We start from the raw sequence: 19,502 nt of genomic DNA, 5'->3' as shown, positions 1-19,502 counted from the left end.
TTTGACCCTTGAGGCAAGGTCAAGGACCCTTCCCAGTCCACCAAGTACTCCCTGTTTTAGCTCCTCTTCGCGTTCTTTCTTCTCTCACTCCCACACATTTGTCTCATTTGCTTCCTCTTCAGGGCATTTCACTCCCCAGTAGTGGCTGAAACGCATGATCGTTTCCATAAATATGTTATTTACTGGCTTGTGCCACCGAAGAACCCGAGCAGAAACACAATCCAATGACAGCTGGGTTCTCACGTTAGCACAAATGAACTTAGCTGTTGGGTCATGGTAAAAGTGAAAACGATCCTCATTTGAGGCCGGTCAGTTTATATTTGCAAGGTGCTTTGCAGGATTTGATGACCAGTAAAAGCCTTTGGCGGGGATTTAAGCGCACATGACACTGAAACTCTTTCTGTGAAATCTCGCGAGGTCGCTTCAGGCTTCTCCGCGGCATCTTCGCCGCAGCGTCGGTAGAGCGAGCGGTCTCGTAAATATCCTTTAATCTCATTCTCTCTTGGAAAGGGCAGAGCGATGGGGAGATCTGTCAATATGGTGTAATGTGGGGCCCCGTGTAGTGCAGAGAAGCGCTGCAGAATGAGAGGAGCGATCAATGAAAAGAATGCAAAGTCTTCACCGATGTTCAGTGGCCGCCATTCATTGTAAACACGTTTTTGTTTTCTTCCTCTATGTCCTGTAGTTAGTCCAATTCTGTCTCCTGGCTGAATTTCGCCCTTAGCTGGCTTCCTGTTAGCCTTAACAGCAGCTGCTGCTGCTGGAGGTTGTTAAAAATATTGCCTGTCACTCACATCACCCCAGTTCTTGCCTCCCTTCAGTGGCTTCCACTAAATCACAGAATCAATTAAAAATGTACTAATTACATACAAGTCTCTACACAGCCATACATCAGATAATTACTGAGCCATTATTCTTGTGGGGATCATCTAATCAGGGCCTTTAACCCTCAAGTGTTTCACAAGCCAGAAATTGGCCACCTGACCTTGTTGGCAATCACTTAAACACATCAAGTTAGTGTGTCCCACACCAGTTGCCTGTTTAGAGTTGATGCCCGTCATTAACGAGTCAATGCTTGATTTAACATCTTTAGGCGTGAGTGAGAGAGGCTCACTCTTATTAGCTCTTTAGCTTAATTAAATAAGTGTGTGGAGCAGCAAGAGTAGACAGAAAATGTTTAGTAATCTTCCTGCGTCTGAAAATGAACTCGGTCCACACCGTCCTCCTGTAATGGGGTTTGGTTAAACTTGACAGCACTATTTTTTAATTTAATCTGCCGGATTTAAGATGTCAGAGCCAATAATATACAGAATTTTTGCTGTTAAAAAAGATTCATTATACAACATAATTCTGCTGCATCTATTTAACCTCCGAACATGCTGTCATCACCCTCCACCCCCACACACACACGCACACTCCAAGTAGGTCAAGTAGAACTGAATAGCTTTCAGCTAGCCATCAAACACGCGCATGCCCTTTTTACAAACACCTACATGCACATGCATAAGTAACCTCTTCCCCAGGTTTCACTCAACAAATTAAACATTTCCATTCAATTTCAGGTTTTTTTCAATGCCCAGCTTGTTATTTAACCGCAGTGATCGTCATCAGAAAAGGATGCGTTGAGAAATAAACTGAACTTAACCTAACTGGACATGGATGGAGTTCCGGTTCATCTGCGATATTACTCAATTATTTATTTTTTTACCCCACAATATAATTTCAAACACTCACCCACCATCAGCAGGAGGGTCCCCCTGCATGAGCCTGGTCCTGCTCCAGGTTTCTTCCTGTTAAAGGGGAGTTTTTCCTGCCACTGTTGCTTGTTGGGGTTAGGCCCTGGGATTCTGGAAAGCGCCTTGAAACAATTTTGACTGTAACAGACGCTATATAAATAAAGATTGATTGATTGATTGATTGATTGATTGATTGATTGATTGATTGATTGATTTGAATGCACCACACCCAGAGCAGGGGTGTGCATTCTAGCAACAAAGCCACTGCAAATCTGATATGACATTAATCTTTGCCTGTATTCCAACACACTCTAAGATACTGTCACACACTGAAGTTTGCTTTATTGTAGCTGCAGGAAGCAGATTATCAACTCTCCAAATACTTCAATCAACATAGTCCTTCAGAGATTCCTTCATTGCTGACTAGCTAGCTGCAAGTCCAGCGAGCTCCTGAAGCTGTCTGGTATCCATAACCTCAGTGAGAGAGAATGGAAAAGGTTTGCCTTAAAATGAAAGCTGCTCTCGGAGACCATGTTGGCAGATGAAAGTTTCGAGCGCAGCCAAGCTGTTTAGTTAGCTGGTTATGTCAGGGTAGGCTGCAGGGTGCATTGTGCTTTATGGAATTGTTATTTTACCACTATTATTGGTCAGGAGGTAGAGCTGCGCCTCGTCTCCTGCAGGGAAACCGGCTCCAAATCACGGGATATGTAGGATATTAAAATTCTGGAGTGATGTGACGTCATTAGATGAAAACGCTGATGGCATCACTAGAAAAGTTTCCAACAGGGGCGCACACATGAAGCATTCTGTTCAAACACCTGTCAGCATGTCGCAGGAACTCAGGTTTGATCCCAGTGTGAGCGGGAAAACCAGATTCCGTGTCTCTCTTCGAACTTCAAAGCTCAAATCCAAAAAGTGAGGTTTCGGGAGGATTTTCGGCGGTCCTAAATATGTGGGTTTCAAACTCTGCTTGGAAAAATATTTATTTTTTTCTGAAATGAAATAAATTAATAGGCACATTTAAAAAAAACACAGATATATTCGTCAGGTGTTGCTCTGGTTCGAAAAGAAAACACATTTCACTTTCTAACAACATCCCACATCTGATTAAATCTGAATGTCAAAGGAATAGATTTTTGTGTGTCTGTTTGCTGTCAGAATGTGCGCAGACTTAGGTGTATCATTATGAGCGTAGGGAAGAAACTCTGCACTCAGACCCGCAGTGCACCTCATTTATCACTCAATTTACTACAATATTTATGACAAATATTACATTTAATAATGAAAGATGCTTCGGCTGCAAATTAAAGAGTCCTGAATGATTTAAAAAGCTCAGACTTGTTTATTTTAATAAACAAGGTCTGATCTTGTGCCTCGACTGTTCACAGGTCTCACCGAGACCTTTTGAATATATTTTCCGACTTTTGAGCATTTCATCCTCATTAATTCAGCAATTTAAACTGAATCGGGAGAAAGTTGGAGAGCGTGCCACGTCCCTCTTTCCAACAAGAGACGTCAGGGCCGCAGTATTGATGCGAACAATGGCGGCTGGCCTGAAGGGGCTCATCCAAGGAGGAGACGGGACACCAAGAGAATGTGGTCAAATGTTGCTTTCTGTCTCTGCCGGCCAGCATCTGGTTGAGCGAGTCGCTCGTGCACGTTCCTTTCGATGGCAACGCAACACCTTCCCATGCAGCCCCATCACTATTGCGCTCAAGCGCGTGCCTGAGGACCACCAGCCTCTTTGCTGGGTGAGCTCTACCTACTGTACTGTACCCTCCTAAAACTCGCCATCCATAAAACAAACCGAGTCATCGTGTCCAGTCATTTCTGTTGGGAGGGAGGAGGATGTATGCTTCCGTATTGAAATGGGCTCAGTGAGAGCGCTAAGAGAGCCCCCAGGGGCTGAGGCAATTGCCGCCGAGCCCCTTTAGCTCAGAAGGAACCACCCGGCAGTAACCCAAGCTGGTTTTATGAGCACGGCCTTCCTATTCAAATATAAATTCTCAACTAGTCTAAACCTCAGAAGAGCTCAGTGTGTTTAGCGCAAGTACCCTCTTTATGGTGCGTCTACACCCGGGAATTAGAGAGGAATGTAGATTTAGGACAGAGCTGGAAGACACGGGCACGTGGTATTTTTGAAAAGATCCACGGCGTAGAACAAACAAGGACATATGGATTTGATGCCAGGCACCTCTAAATGCTCCAGAGGAAATTCAGCACAATATTGACAGCATCAGACAACTCTGAAAACTTTGTGTCTCTGTTTCAGCCCAGCTGGTGGCACCGGGGAACCAGACGAGGGTACAGTAGTGCTTTGAGAAACGAGAGCTCCCCCCACCAGTGGTGCTGTTGAATGCTGCTCACACATCACGTCACACTTCCTGCTGTCAATAAGAACGCATCCAGCAATGGGGTTCTCAGGAGTGCTCGACAGGGGGGCTGGTTCCCATCAATATCTCCATTCAACAGCAACAAATAGCATACAACATTGCTGAAAACCTTACAAGGACTACTCATAAGCGTCATCCTTTCACTTCAAGTGCCTATTATACGTATCAGATCACACATGTTAGTGTTTTGGGGGCACATTGCCTTTCCAGCGAGTAGATCACTGTGGGACTCAGCAGCTGATCTTTTTATAGATGCAGGCATTGACCCACGGTTTCGGTTCTTCAACAAAGTTCAGGAAGATCTGTTATTTTTAGAATGCACACAAAATCTGATGATCTTTTCTAAGGCCTAATATGTTCTACACTAAAAGCTAGTGACTAATGCACCTTCCCATATAGTCATTAATACTGTATTACTTCAGTGGAACATAGATCCTCATCATCATCAAGCAGCTCTATCACATCGTTGCTCTCGGTGCCATTAGACACGGTGCCAAAGTGCAGAGCGGTATACACATCGCCGCACGTCATTTGTCTTAAACTCATTAACTTGAACCAGGCTAAGATCTGCTCCCCCCTCCTCACCGGCTTCACCCACATATCTTAATATCTGAAAGTCCTTAATTAATATTACAGTTTGATTAAACACTTGTATTTAAGGAATGGGGTAGGGGGTGGAAGGGGGAGGGAATCCCATCCATGCTATTAATTGTTTTAGTCATTAGCTTGTTTCTATCTGACGTTAGATCTGACTGTGACAAAGTTCCGATAACAAAGATCTTCTCTGCTAAAAGATGCACTCTTGCTCATATGACCTAAAAGACAATGTCCAACATCACACTTTAGTATCTTAAACCATTTGGACGTCATCAAAAATACCTGGAAGTATGATAATAGCACTTGTCTTGATAATATACAATAGATAGAAACAGTAGAAGATAGAGAAAAAACTTACAGAAAAAACAAACTGTAAATCTGTGGCAGAGACAGCAGCATAGTCAAAGACTACATGTGGAATAGAAGAACCCAACAACTCTACAGTATTGCTTTTAGATGTAGATTACCAACATCTTTTCTCCAGGTTCAATATTTTATTATTTTTCGTGAGTAACGTTAATGCGAAAGAGGGGACAACTGTTAGGTCAGCACTTGGAGCTTCACTTATTGCTTTATTATTGTCCATAACTCTGCATAATATGTCCCTGTGACCTTAAAATAAGGAGTTTATGCAATCAGCAATGGCATAAATATTGATAATGTCTCCTTCAGATGCTGTTTCTTTCAACCATTACAGTGTAATTATGGACAGCACTCAGTATTGATATTCCGCCGTGGCTCTGCACGCTGGGTTGGTGGTAATACGATTTGATGCCAAGCGGAAAAGGAGAGGAATCAAATCATAGGACTGGAACAGGATGGCTGGGAGCTAACCACAGAGAGCAGAAAGGACACCTGAGCTCCCCAAGATGGTTATTCACTTGGAAACAAGACCCTGCTTCAAGAACCCTACGTGCGCTCCAAAACTTGGATCTGACTAGACAACGAACCACCCAGTCAGCTGGGTTATTTCTTGGGGTTTGGACGCGTACGGTTTTAAAAACAAACCAAAGGTCATCCAGATTCGGTGTGGATGTAATTGCCTGTTCTTCGTCTTCAGCGTCACCATCACATGAAGCCGTTTTCTCAAAATCTGACAGAAGTGTAATGAACCGACAATTTGCCACACGGGTCTTATTTCTTTTCTTCCTGATACGGGGGTCTGAGCTTGAATCCATCTTGGATTTGTGTCTTTTGCTAAATGTTAAGCTTTTATTTAAAGGTCAAACCAGACTAATATGCTATGCTTTGAAGATCGGACGCTTCGCTCGCCGCATGGTGATTCATGAGAAAAGACCTTTGTACGTACACGGGCATAAATGAGACTTTTCTATATTGTCATCGTATTTTAGACCTTAGCCAAAACGCTGTAACAAAGAACAATTATTTGCATTTATATATGCACTTGATCATGTGATCAAAAGGCTTCGGGTCGAAGGAAATGAATATTTCGATGACTAGTTATTGGTAAATTATATTGTCTATCTTGAATTTGAAAAAAAATCTTTTTGTAACTTGCACTTGATCCATGCAAACGATACCCAGGACAGAGAACCTTGACGAGCCAATAAGCCAGGACCTGGTTCTCTCACCTTTAGCACACGGACCTTCTAGAGAACACACAATTACTCCTTCAAGTCAACACAAATGTCCTGAGTTTGTTTTCTCTCTAATACACAGAATTCACCCGTACATCACAACACTATTGTTTTTTTTCCTCTTTCCTATCGAGCTGTCAATAGCAGGGAGACGTAGCGGGATGAAGAGCAGGGACAGACAGGCCACTTTCATTTCATGTGTCAGTCGATGGTGTCTCAAATGGCTGTCATGCCTGTCCCCATCCCCAGCCTTGTCTCACATTTTCTGCTCAGCATTTCATTATTTATCTATCAAACTGTCTAACTCTGCTGTTTGGTTTGCGGCTTGTTTATCCTCGCCTCACTTGCTCCATCACTTTCACTTTCTCTGCTGAAATCTCTCCGCGTTCCTCACACACGGAAGGGCAAAGCCAAATCTCTCCGTGTGACTCGCTCTCTGCTGCTAATATATTGGCACTGTTGACTTTGGGCACGATTCACACTTTCGACAATAGGTAAAAAACAGATTGTACATTTATGAGGCCACTGTTTAATACTGTTTTTTCTACTACAGCTCCTCTCCTAGTGGATCACAGAAACTACAAAGATGTCTGCATTTAAGACAACTGTTAGATATTATTGGACTAATTTGTGTAAAGACAATTTTGTAAAATCGTGAAAAGTTTTTTTTTCCTTTTCAAAAAAGGAATCTTTTCTTCAGTTGGGTGGATGATATGAGGTTGCAGTTTCTCTTTTATTCTACTTTGTGTCACTTTAAAACCATTTTGCAGAATATCATTTTCAGTGACACTCCCCAAAGATTGTGGCCTAATGTGGCGCTTTTTAAAAGTGGTGACAGGAGCATCATTCCTTTTCTTTCTGATTATAAATCAGCCATTCTGTCAAGACTGGAAGCAAAGACTTTATCCGACATGGTTACAACCGTAGATATTACTACCATTCATCCTCCTTTCATATTGACCAGTCATGTGGAGCCATTAATATTAATATAACACAATGATGAATTTGACAGTCGTGGCTTCATTTGAAAAACAGCTCAGCATAGAGTGAACTTCATGGAAAACATTAGGCACTATATCCCCAGCAGAAGCTGGTGTTAGGAAAATAGCTTAACAAAAGCATTATTGATGGTAAAAATCCAAATTACTCACTCGAAATGCTCTGAAAGTTCCATTTTTACACTGGAATGGATCCACAAAACAGCCTGAGACAAAATAAACAAGTTAAGAAAATAAAAGATTTGGGCCACAGGTCCACAGGACCATTTGCAGTCGTGCTAATTATTAATTAATACTAAGTTATGCATTAAAGGGTATTGCAGTGCATCAAAAAACTATTAAAGTATAGAGCTGGTATATATTTAATATGCCACAATATAACAATATCAGTGAGTAGTGCACAAATCCAACTATTTAAATAGTTACTAGGTGACAAGTTTGTGATTTAAGACGCACAACAATTGATTAAAAAGTAGTGTCAAATAGGAAAGGACAACAAGGACTCCAATGATTGTGTGTAAAATGAAGACAGTAGTTTCGAACATTGGAACGATCCCACTGTAAAACATTTCAAAGCAGCAGGACTGACCTCAGACACCTATTCGCTCTACACCATAGCAGAGGATAGAAACAGTTTCTGGACGTTAAGGGCCAGTTTAATTTAAAATTCAAACATACTGACTGCTGCTTTATCGTTGCGGGATTATTCTTCTCACTTCAGCTCAGCTCGGCTCAACTTAACATCTTTTCAGATGGTCCTTCAGAGTTCAGGGATTTTGCAGGAAAACGTGATGTTATTCACAGGCACGAGTTAAGAATGGCGAATTGGGGGCTTTAGAAAAAGAGTTATTTCTCTATTCACCGATAGAAATAGCAGAAAACTAGTTAACATGCGCAAAGGCAGGGACTGTGACATTTTTATTACTTTGCTGTTGTATTCAGCCCAAAGGATTTCAAATAAAACAACCCTGTTGATGAAGTATAATCTTCAACAGTACATACTAATGCATTAACACCATGTTTAGCTGAATGCTCTGGCACGTATTCTAGATTTATTTATAGTCAGTGAAATACAGAAAAAGATCACTTTATTCTCTCTAAAAGACACCACCAAGATAACGCTCTCTTTCTAAACTAAAGACCATCTCAAAAATAAATAAATAAAACTGCCAAAAATCTATGTTTTTAACCCAAGCCTCCCATGTGCTAATTTTCTCTGTGGTGATCTCATATTCTCGCTGGTTAAGCAGTGTGGGCAGACAGATGATATATCAGCCAAAAACGGAATACCATCTTCTGTTGGGGAACATTAGCACCTCCCACAGGAATGCTGAATATTATTGAAAACCCTAGAACAATAGAAACTTCCACAGGGCTTCACCAATTTGATACTTTTTGTCATTACTGCTGAAATGGAGATCGAGTAGTATAAACACATGTCTAAAAGTTTCACTTAATGGATAATTAGTATTCCTGCAAGAAAACAGAAGAACACACAGATATTCCATATTAATAAAAACTGGGAGAAGAACCTCACACAGTGTGGCCTACTAGGTGTCACTAGAAGGACACTTAAATCCTGTTGGAGACTCAAGGTCAAGTGAAAGAAGGTTGCCAGTGTGACCTGGGGCACTGACTTATTGTTTCTTAAGACCGTAACCTGATGCACACAGAGAGAAGTGCATGGGGATGATCTGAAGACACCAAAGTCTCAATCCTGACCAAAATTGTTGCACTTTTAAAAAGAAGATTTGCTCATTGTTTAGGTTTTCATCACTATTATAAAGGCATCTCTGTCCTTGTCTTGATCACTTTACCCCTTTCGGGGTCGTGGGGTGGGAGCTGGAGCCTATCCCAGCGGGGCCCTGTTTGGGGGTTCGGTACCTTGCTCACGGGTGCCTCAGCTTCGAGTGCTCCGGGCACCTGCCCCTACGACCAGAACACCTTCCATGTTTTGTCCAGACTGGGGCTTCAACTGGGAACCATCGGCTGCTCAGACCAGCTCAGCACTACAGGCTGAGCCACTTTTGATAAAAGCACAGTACAACATGAAGAGTTTCAGCCAGAAACTCTCTTTCTGGAGAGTATTTCAAGCTCTAACTGGGATTCTTGACTCTTTTATGTGTTTTGCTTTCATTCCAATAACAAAAATGAATCAGTGTGAGATTTTCCTCTGAAAGAATGCCTCCATTTGGAAGTGCTTGCTGTTTCGGTAAAAGCTTCTTTAGGAGGAAGAACTGGACAGGAGGAACGTTTGGCCTCTCATCAGAAGATATTTACTGAGCTATAGAATACATTTTGGGACCGGTTTAGGTGACAGATCAGGGAAGGCCTATTCAAAATGTGTGTTTCCTTTCCATCTCTGTTTATATGCTCTGTTTGTATGTTGACTCTGGTGGTCTATATGCCAGTCCAGCAGGCCTCAGCCTCTGGGAGACTCATCATTCTGTCACTCTGAACAACCCCTGATGCGACAGCATCTTCTCTGGCTTCAAATACCCCTGAGATGGAGGGAAGAAAGGCACCGAGATGGATGGACGGGTGGGTGGAAAGAACAAGAAGGATATACTGAAAGGGATAGAAAGTGGATGTGTGAGAGAAAGAACAAGAGGTGTGTCTGGAAAGGGTCTCGATTTCCCCAGAGAGGCACTGTCAGAGAAGGAGAAAGAGAGAGATGGAAACACAGAGAGGCTGAGGTTTAGAGAGGGGAAACATCGTTTCTTCCTCCTTAACTGGGCAGCTGCCAGCAGGCCCTACAGCACAACAAGAGGAAAGTTGGGGAGGAGTTTACTCCAAAACGCACTTTATTTACAGTAAACACGGACCTGCGAGCAGTTAACTTCACATGTAAATATAGGTCAAGAAGAAATGATTGCGTTGTCTGTGTAGATTCTCAGTCATCCAGGCCATAGTTATCCAAGGTAGTTTTCTTTGTCAACTTTCTTCTCTTTGAAGACGTTTCTCCTTCTATCAGAACTGAAGAAGCCTTCTGGATCGATCTATCTATCTATCTATCTATCTATCTATCTATCTATCTATCTATCTATCTATCGATCTATCGATCTATCTATCTATCTATCTATCTATCTATCTATGGAAGTTCTTCTGGAACCTCTTTGACATATTTTAATGGTGTTTTGAAGGCAGAATTCCAGTCAGTCTTTCCTTCCAGCAATTAGAACCTAAAGCATTTGTGACACTAATGGCAATTGAATAATTGTCTACAAACTTGAAATATGGTCTAAAATGACTCAGTGGGCCAAATTCTGGCTCACAAATGCCAAAGAAGTAATAAACTGAGGTATTATAATGGGTCTCAGTAGATTTAAGCGCATTATTGGTTCCTTTGAGGCAGCATCATATTAAATACACACAGGAATGATGAGGTACTCTACCTATTCTCTCTCTGAGAGACAAGTCAGCAATTAGGTACAAACTTTTGTTTTCAGTTGGGGTGAGAAGGAATTCTTCAAAAGCAAATGTATGCAAGAGAAAGCTTCGGTTTAAGAACAGATATGCAAACAAAGCAAAGCATATAAAGAAAACTATCTATCTATCTATCTATCTATCTATCTATCTATCTATCTATCTATCTATCTATCTATCTATCTATCTATCTATCTATCTATCTATCCATCCATCCATCCATCCATCCATCCATCCATCCATCCATCCATCAATCTACAGCGTGCAGTCTCCACATCAGCCATTACCTTGTTTTTTTAGGAGAAGTTAGTAGCATTTGCTTTGTCATATTTAAATAGAACTACACACTTTTTAACTATAATGGTTTTATTATCCAAGTGGGGAAAATGGCTGATAAATCTAAAATCAAGTTTTACTGTCAAATTTTGTCTAGCACCTGAAAGTAAAGGCCCCTGTGTAAAATGGCTTGATTAATGGTTCATTTTATAACGCAGGAAGGAGACGGATCATCATTTATAAAGCATTTACGTCTGCCAAGGTGTGTACAGAATGGAAGAGAAAAGCCCCTCCCTGACACAAATGTGTAATTACCAGCTCCAGTGTATTGCGGCATCAAAGGTTCATGTTCAAGGTGATGCAATTCTCTGGATTGGATGTGAAGACACTTACATACGCTGTATGTCCATAAAACAACACAGGGTTCTAGATTATGTGCAGTTTTCCAATAAGGATAAACATTTTTCCATTATTTAAAACCTCAAGTACATTTTAGTACATTAATAACAGGATTACCTTGGAACAAATTAGGAGGATTTCAACTCTGCTCTGCAGCATTTCATCTACCCAGATTACGTGTGTAGATTTTGTGGATTTGATGGTAAGTAGTTGTGTTGAGCGTCCACTTTTAGGGTGCAGTGTAATTCATCTACTACCGATTTTCACTATACGCTAACAACTAAGAAGTGTCGAACATGAAATAATTATCCTGCCAAATATAAAACATTCACTTCCTGTCAGCCTAAGATTGCGTGGAAGGGAAGTTTGTCAAGTGCAGCGTTCACATGTGGGTGGCTGACATGAAGGGAAAAGCTAGAGGGCAAACAAGCCACAATGTCTGGGCTAAGTGTGTTTTATTTCATGTTGCTGTTGCTACTTGATGCCACTGGCATACCCACTTGGGCACCTCTGACCTCTGAGGCAAACAGAACAAAGGAAAAGCCAGAGACAGAAAATAAGCTTGACAGCCATACAGAATGTGCATGACTGGAGAAACAGGGGGAGAAAACAGGAAAAGAAAAAGAAAACGGAAGGTGAAGCAGGTGGTACGAGGCAAAGACTAAACCTATACGTATGTTACGGGAGTGTCGGGAACAGCTTGGAGACGCCGCGAGGAACAACGTTTAAGCGCCCTTAGAGTTCAGAATCTCACCACAACACTGATCACAAGAGCACAGTGTCGAAGAAAAACTAGACAAATATAAGCAGCGCAGAGGAGCTCATTTGCATTTAAGTAGATGTTCACACAGCTTCTCTGTTTCTCAGTGAAGTTATAACTTTGGGAATGAATAATGATAGCTGCAATATGATGAAAACATTAATGGCATAAACAGCAGGAGGAACTATTGACAAAAGCAATCATTTTAATTGATGCCGCACTGAGACTGTGGGGGTGATGGGATTATTCTGAAATCAGACCAAAGCCTTTGTAGCATCTGTGATATTAGACTGTTTCAGTGAGTGGTTTTATCCAGAAACATGAAAGGAAGCATTTAATTCCCATCCTGAAAGAAGACCCACAACAACAATTGAGTATCAGCTTGGGTTTGGACACGAGGTGAAGTCTTCTATAAGAGAACCCTTCCTTCACTGGAACAAAACTGCTTTTACAGGTCAGTCACAGCGACGTCTTTACATTGGAACTGGGTTCCAGCTGGTGTTAGTCTTTGAGAAGCGTCAACATGTTTTACTGTAGTACTGTAATGCCAAAATCTTACTTAGATTGCAGCAAAATTACTTCAGCAAATCCTCAAATATCATTAACAGCTAACACTAATGGCTTAACTGGGATCAGTCTGTCATCTGTCACTTTTGGCATTAAATCCATGATAGAAGGTCCAGTTATTGTGTAGTCTTACTTCATCTTAAGGCTTTTAAAGAAAAATGGACTTAATTGTGTTACTTTCAAACTGAGAAGTTCAATTAAAAACTTTCAGCCTTCCATGAACCTGTGTGACACTTAATACCTTTTTTTTTTTTTTTTACAAAAACAGGAAGAGCTACATCCAATTATTGATCTGACTTGTGTGGTGTCCGAAAAAATAAAGACCTTTTTATTTGTGTTACATTATATTGTTCCATTATGGTAGAAATCCAACCTACAGGATGATAAAATGGCTACACTTTTTCAGTAATTTCCAGAGAAAATGAAAGACAATGATTGCACTTAATACAAGCGCGACATGCTTTTGACTTTGTTTCCTTCCTGTAATTCCAAATAAGGCATTTTTTATCAAACATATGCACACACACACACACACACACACACACATACACAATAGCTACATACCTGTATGCATGTATTAAAATTGACCCTGGCCTTGGTAGAGACAGTAGGCCTCTTTTTTGGGTCACATTTTAATGTCTATTTTAATGTCCATGACATGTCTGTAGATGTGACAAAGATGCCAGAAAAAGATGTCCATCTCTGAAGTCCCTCTATCTTCATCCCTGAACAGAGGCAAAGAGTAATGAGGAATTTTCACACACATCTATTCAGAGTTCTTTGAAGAACAAATCATCAAAGAGCCAGCTGGACATTGCCTGAGGGAGTTCTTCCTCATAGACATCACTTTCAATGTTACTCTTTTTTTATATATTTTGGTTTAGGATGAAACAAAAGCCGCGCTTAGAACTTTTTTTTTAGGAAATCTTTGAAATCACAATGTCTATCTTTTTGAGTTACAGGCAGTAGCCCCAGACACACAGCACATCAGGAAGGAAGGATTTCTGAGTATTTTCAAGCTCTGATATTTATTATCAATTTAATATGCCAGCGTTGCAACAAGTTAATGGCCAAGAAATTTGTAAAAACACACCTCGTTTGTAATCTGTGTGAACCAGCAGGAATAGAGTTATTTTGCAATTGACATGGGTCCCAGAGCCGTGTCTCTTTCAGAGTCCCAATAGTGGAATGTAAGAGGAAAGAAAAAACAAAACTGATACTTTACTAGTTGACCGTGTTCTTTGACCTTTTCTAATGAGCAAGAGAGCCTTTTCACATTCTTCAGGCCACTGATGGGGGCTTTCTGATTACTTCTCTCAGGCTTCTGTTAGTGTGTTTTAGTCTGTGGTCCATGTTGAGAAAAAGGCTAAAGAGAAAATAAAAGGGAGGGGAAGAAAGGCCAAAGGAAATGGAGGTGCTGATTGTGCAGATTCTGCCCCAGTGGCACCCCAGTCAGCAGCATCCATCACACCCTGATACTAATGGCTGCTTCAGATTCTCAGCCTCTCAACAATGCCCGAATCATCCTGAACCTACCCCTACCACATCATATCCCTGTACTCCTCTTAACCAGCATGGCAAGGGGGCCATGACATAGAAATGAGTTGAAACTAATGACTCTAATGAGTCTTGCTGCCCCCCTGCCAATGTTTGCAGTCATTACCGCTGGCTCGGCGAGTAGATCCAAAGTGACTCTCTTCTTAGCCAATCCCTCCACATTACTAGACTTTTTTATTTATTTAATTTATATTTTTGGCATCCTGTGTCCATAACATTTGCACTTATTTATCATGTGCAACATATTTCCAGCTGAGCTTATGCATAGCTTCATAAACAAAATGTGGCACCTGGAACACTTAACACACTTTGGCAATGTGTAAAGGGATGAATTTCAGAATCTATTACTTTTTACCTTGCTCAGCTTAGATCATCTCTATGTATTAAAAACTCATTCGTCTGCTAATAGCGGATCCTTGGCGAATCTTGTGCCACATACCTCGTCATGCATGTGGTAGCCTTGAGCCATTGTGTAGCTGCTCCTGAGCTTCATTAACATTATCAGGTACAATTAGCATGTTTGTAAGGAAAAGGGCAGTGACATACCCTGCACCTCTCCTTTGGATCAGTTTTACCACAAAAGGGGAAAAAAAATTAAATATCCCTTTATTGGGAATCAGAAAATTGATAGTTTGGTGCAATCAGTACTCGACCTGTAAAGGGAGATCTGGATTTACTGACCAATTATATTCCAGCACTGAAAAATAACCAACTATGAATGAATGCTTGTGCTGAATAAAGGTCTGATAAGTATACACAATTATATAAAGTACAGTATAGTACAGTAATTACATAAGTACAATAGTGATACGGTCAGCAAGCCTGAATATCATCGGTTTGGAGAAGCTTCATTTAACTCATTAGTGTCGGAAGGATCCAGCTCAGGTGCTCTGGGCATCTGGGAGATGCCTTCAGGATGGTCATGTTCGAGGTCTTCTGGGCATGTCGGACTGAGGGGATTGTTGCAGTGCACCTGAACTTGCTGGAGGGACAATCCAGGGTATCCCATCTGGCTTGGCAGTGCCATTGGGTCCACAGGGAGAAATGTTGCCAGGGAGGGTGTTGCTGTGTGAAAAGAGATGTCTGGAATAACCTTCCTTGTCTCCTCGAGGAGAAGCAATGCATGGGTGGACTGATGGATGGAAAACTCAAGGTAGCAAGTTAGCGGGTAAATTTCAGAAATAACAGAAAAAGTGAACGGCTGAATTCTATGGAAGAGTTGACAATAGTTTCCTGTAAATATTTTAATATGGTACATTTCAGCATAGAATTGTGACTGTTTGTTTTTCTACAAACAACCCAGGCCTCCACTCCCTCCTCTTGGCAGCCTCATTTTCTATTTGAACGTGCTACAGTGATCTTCACCCAAAGTCCATAAACACTGCCAAACCCTTCAAGCATTGTCAGCACTGGCACTAATCCAGGACCAAGGATGCAAGTGCCAGACCCCCGCTGGGTGGCCCCCATTGGTCTGCCAAGGTCAAGTGTATTTAGCTCCACTTCTCTGCTTGTCGACTGAGGTGGTCAGGCTCAGTATTGAGTGGGTTTGGTGGGAGGCCTGGAGGCAAGAACAATGCAGGCCTATGAAGGAGAACGACACCAAATCACAAGTAAAATGCTGGAGAACACATTGTCTTATTATATAAAACAACTCAAATCTTCCTCACGTGTCATGTTTTTTATTACACTTCTTGATAAAGATGGAAGTCTACACCTAACATCGGCATTAGATTACAGAACACTGAACAATACTGCCATGGGTGACAAGATAACCTTTCACATACCACAGTAGCACATCACTATTAGCAGTTAAAGGGCCCCATAAAATCAACATACCACACTGTTTGGGAATCGAACCACTGACACTTCAGTTACTCTTACTGTAGAGCCTCACATTCAGCCCAGCCCAACAGTTTCAAAAGGTGTGTCACCTACCACCACCCTCTGAGTTCCATTCTTTTTGACATTAAAGATGCCTTCAAAATAATAATTATTTACACACAACTCTAGATATACAGTTTGTACCCCTTTGGCATATTGGTGGCAAGGAAGTGCAGGGAGTGCAAAAATCCCACCAGGGAGTGCAAAACGCTCCGCCAATCGATTAGCGGCACACCTCCGCGTAAGGATCCCCGTGCCGGTCAAGTGAGACGCGTATGAATGAGGCTTACTTTAAACTGCAGGCCATCGAATATGCGGCTGAAAATGGCAATCGAGCAATCTTAGTGTTTTCGCTTCATGAGGAGGCGGCATCTCTCAATACGCGCAAGGACAACTGTTGCACAGCGGCTGCCCGCGGATTACCAGGAGAGGGCGGCCATCTTCCCTAACCCTAACCCTAACCAGGAGAGGGCGGCCATCTTCCCTAACCCTAACCCTAACCAGGAGAGGGCGGCCATCTTCCCTAACCCTAACCCTAACCAGGAGAGGGCGGCCATCTTCCCTAACCCTAACCAGGAGAGGGCGGCCATCTTCCGCACCTACTGCCGCAACAAGATAACCGCGCCCAGCCACATCACCAACATGGATTAGATCCCTCTGACTCTTAACATCCCTTTGACCCACAAAGTGGAGAAAAAGGGACCAGCACGGTGGCGATACGCACAACGGGGCATGAGAAGGCGTCGTTCACTGTGGTTCTCGGCTGCCACGGAAACGGACAGAGCGCTGGATGACGGAAGACGAACATTCCTTCACAAAGACTATGAGGCAGCGGCGGGCAAGTTATGCCACCATATGCGGGTGGATTGTAGACGCATGGGCTATGATACCGTCTTCATGTATTGGAAGAGCTTTCACAAAATCAATGCTGAACCAGAACCGGTCGGTGAGTCCGATTCAGATGATTAAGAAGAGGAATTTGGGATGTTGGACATTGAAATAACGCAGCTGTTTAATTCAGATACAGAAGATGAAAACTTTGATGGTTTTGTGGCGGAAGAATGAATATTTTTTTCAATAAATGTGTCGAAACTCACTGTTTTACTTCCGTTGTCATTTATTACTGTATGTTTTAGCATGCGCCTAATAATACGGTGCACCTTATGTGTGTTTTAAATACAGAATCATTGAATTATTGAAATCTGTTTATTCTTGGTTCAACTTTAGCCAACAACTGTACGGTACCATCCATCTGTGCTCCTCCTGTTCTGATCATCAGCCCACGCCTGTCTGATCTGGGCGCAGCCCACAGCGCTCTCTCACCTCCACGCTCACTCCAGCTGGACTGAGCTCATGATACTCACACAGAACCACAACACACCCAAAATAAATAATGAAAATGGACGTTCCATTTGCTGATTGTCATAAATATTTAAATGCATTTCCCAGCTTGATGTTTGTTTTTATGTGCTTTCTGGAGGTTTATTTTCTAATTTATTCTTAATTCTTAATCTGTGATATTAGTTTATGTAATTTTTGCAATAGACATTTTTGGAATGTTTTTTGTGTTATATCTCCTCTTTTAAAATGGATCCAAGGAAGACTCATCTTCTGCTTGTCTGATCTGATGACAGAGAAGTATAAGAAATACGAGACAAGCTTCCGTAAGTTCCCACACCAGTCTTGATGGCACCTGATGGGAGCTCTGGTGGGTAGCGCTGGGAGCTCTGGTCCTCTCTCCAAGCCAGTGGTGGGACGTGCCTGCTGAATCAAGGTCCTGCTGAATTAGTCTCACCTGCCCACTCAAAATGGGTTAAAGTGCTAATGTTGGAGTGCATTAATTGCAAGTGTTTTTTTTTTTTTTTACTTTTTCGTCACTCTCCCATTCATGTTTGTGAGTTTTCAGTATGTTTTAGAATCCCACACAGTCCCTTTGATACACTCTCCTATGTGGCTTTAAACGCTGCGGACATGTGTTGCATCACGTTGTTTGGACCATAGAACCCAACACCGCTAATTGGCGGAGTGTGAAAGAGCTGAGAAAGACCAAATGCATCCATAGATTTCTGACAACTAGGACTGGAATGCAGTGGGGAAAAAATGTGCTGCCAATGTTGGATCTGGGTGAAACTAAATGTGCTCTCTGACTGGAAGCAAAGAAAAACACTGGGTTTTATATGGAAGGGTTTGGGAGACCACTGGTGAGGGAGAACAGGTGGCAGCCATCAGGACAGATGCAGGAAAATAAGCCGAAAGACAGATAAAAGACAACCCAAAAAATATCCGTCACTACGCTTCCAAAACACGGGAATAGAAATTACAAAATGAATTTTAACAATTTCATCCGCTAATCACCAGCCTAGAGGGCACACTAAAACACGAGTAATTAGACATAGGAGCTAAAGTATTATTTTAGAAAAATTATGCCGAATCAAATCGTAATCATACTTTGATTCATACATTCTAGAATAATGACTGCACCATATTTTCTGAAAGTAGAAAGAACAAAAGAAGGAGGGAAGGAGCAGAAGTCATTTCCTCTGCCCCAGCAGCAGGAAACACCGACCGTGAGGTGGACAAACGGCCTTCTCATCATTTTGGAGTTCAATAAGACTTATTTGGAATGGAATGAATGGTTGCTATAAATGTTGCTCCTTCAGCTCTCAGAGGTACATGTGATCACTAGCGGCCTATCAGGGTGTGTTGTAGTAAGGCCTCCTTTTAAAAAATGATGGCTTATTGACTCATTATAAAACAAAACAGCTACACGATGGTATCCTGTCTGGTGTCTGGTGTACTGTCAAATTTCTTGTTTTCTGCCCTGTTGTTGATGTTGTTTGGAATCTGATTGACAAGCTTTATGAACTCCCCTCATCCCTCAGACTGTGTGACTCATCACATCATTTCAGTGTGACCTTTCAAAATAAAAGCAGTGGAAATCCCCCAGCATTGCCCGATGCCCCCTGGAAGGTGCGCCACCGTTGGAAAAACTCTGCCTTGGACTACTTAAAGCTCAGGGCACTCAAGTTTGTTGGAAACAATTTCATTTTCCAACAGAGGCTCCCTCTGCCCTAGTGGAAACCACTGGTACTACTCTGCTCTAATCTCAATAAAAGAAACACAAACTAAACACTTCTTAAATCAAAGAAATGAAAAGAGCAGGTAGCATGGTCAATCTGTAGCGATCAATGAACTAATTTGATTGGCTCCTCATGAACCAGCCTCACATGATGGAGATCATTTTGTAGAATATGGATTCAGTCGCAGATTCGGTGCTTCTCTTCACGCTCAGTTTATTACAAAAGAGCAAGCAG

Source organism: Takifugu rubripes, chromosome 14 (assembly GCF_901000725.2).
Source record: "Takifugu rubripes chromosome 14, fTakRub1.2, whole genome shotgun sequence".
NCBI lineage: Eukaryota > Metazoa > Chordata > Actinopteri > Tetraodontiformes > Tetraodontidae > Takifugu > Takifugu rubripes.
Note: the sequence above shows the minus strand (reverse complement) of the source record.